Source organism: Octodon degus, unplaced genomic scaffold, assembly GCF_000260255.1.
Source record: "Octodon degus isolate 3935 unplaced genomic scaffold, OctDeg1.0 scaffold00007, whole genome shotgun sequence".
Lineage (NCBI taxonomy): Eukaryota > Metazoa > Chordata > Mammalia > Rodentia > Octodontidae > Octodon > Octodon degus.
In genome coordinates, this window is record NW_004524583.1 from 16,248,677 (window position 1) to 16,250,573 (window position 1,897).

The window sequence follows — 1,897 nt, forward strand, 5'->3', positions numbered from 1 at the left end:
CAGGTGTCAGGGATAATATTCATTTAGCCTTCTGAGCTTTCTGGGAAGACTTGGTGACCTTGCCAGCTCCAGCAGCCTTCTGGTCCACAGCTTTGATGACACCCACAGCAACTATCTGTCTCATATTGTGAACAGTGAAACAACCCAGGTGGATAGTCAGAGAAACTCTTGATACACATGGGCTTGCCTGGAACCATGTCAATAATAGCAGCATCACCAGATTTCAAAAACTTGGGCCCATCTTCCAGCTTCTTACCAGACCGGTGATCAATATTTTCCTTCAGCTCAGCAAACTTGCAAAAAACATGAGCTTGCAAGAAATGTGTGACAATCCAAGACAGGGGCATAGCCAGCACTGATCTGGCCAGGATGGTTCAGGATGATCACCTGAGTGATGAAACCACCTGCTTCCATTGGTGGTGGGTCATTTTTGCTGTCACCAGCAACACTGCCATGCTGGACATCTTTGACAGACACATTCTTCACGTTGAAGCCCACATTGTCTCCAGGAAGAGCTTCACTCAAAACTTCATGGTGCATTTCAACAGACTTGCTTCAGTTGTGAGGTTGACTGGAGCAAAGGTGACCACCATACTGGGTTTGAGAATACCAGTCTCCACTTGGCCTACAGGAACAATACCAATACCACTAATTTTGTAGACATCCTAGAGGGGCAGCTCCAAAGACTTGTCAGTTGGGTGAATGGGTGGAAGGATGCAATTTAAAGCTTCAAGCAGTGTGGTTACACGGGCATTACCATCTTTACAAGTGACCTTCCATCCTTTGAACCAAGGCATATTAGCACTTGGCTTAAGCATGTTGTCACCATTCCAACCAGAAATTGGCACAAAAGCTAGTGTCAGGGTTGTAGCCAATTATCTTAATGTTGGTGCTGACTTTCTTAACAATTTCCTTGGATCTCTTCTGGCTGTAGGGTAGCTCCATGGAATTAATTTTATTAACACCAATAATTAGTTGTTTCACACCCAGTGTGTAAGCCAGAAGGGCATGGGTCTGCCCGTGCTTGGAGATACCAGCTTCAAATTCACCAACACCAGCAGCAACAATCAAGACAGTACAGTCAGCCTGTGGTGTACCTGTAATCATGTTTTTGATGAAATCTCTGTGTCCAGGGGCATCAATGATGGTCACATAATACATGCCGGTCTGAAATTTCCACGGGGAGATGTCAGTGGTGATACCACGCTCACGCTCGGCTTTCAGCTTGTCCAAGACCCAGGCATACTTGAAGGAATCCTTGCCTATCTCAGCAGCCTTCTTCTCAAATTTTTCAATGGTTCTTTTGTTGATGCCACTGCATTTGTAGATCAGATGGCCGGTGGTGGTGGACTTGCCAGAGTCCATGTGTCCAATGACGATGATATTAATGTGAGTCTTTTCCTTTCCCATGTTGGCTTTGATTCAGTGGTGGTTTTCACTACACCTGTGCTCTCACAGCAAACCCATTGCGAAAAAGCCATGAATCTTTCTTTGCACAATGGGTGTGATGTGTGGCAGGAGACAGTAAACTAAGGCCTGTAGGTTAAGTCTAGGCTACTGTTTATTTCTATATATTTGTTTAGTACTGTCCCTGGCTACATTAGCATTGGGATATAGAGGTAAATATTTGTAAAAATCACCCTATAGTGTGCAGTGTGCAACATAGATCTCTGCCCACTGTTGAAAGGACAAGGATTCTTGTATGGGATTTGAGGATACAATTTTGTGCTGTGTTAAGGGGAGGACACTAATGATTAAGCCTGGGATTTGTGCATTCAGAGTAAAAGGTCTTTTTACCTCTGGATGGATAAACTGTCTGCTTATTGCTTACTCAGGAGTCTTCAGTCTGGAAACCATAACCCTGCTATCTTACAGACTCTTTGAAATCCTGACCAAT

At 44.4% G+C, this 1,897-nt stretch overlaps 1 pseudogene; it reads right to left on the reverse strand.

Moving 5' to 3' along the window:
* Positions 1 to 19: 19 nt before the first annotated feature.
* LOC105743864 lies at positions 20 to 1,410 on the reverse strand (annotated as a pseudogene).
* Between the last annotated feature and the right edge of the window lie 487 nt (positions 1,411 to 1,897).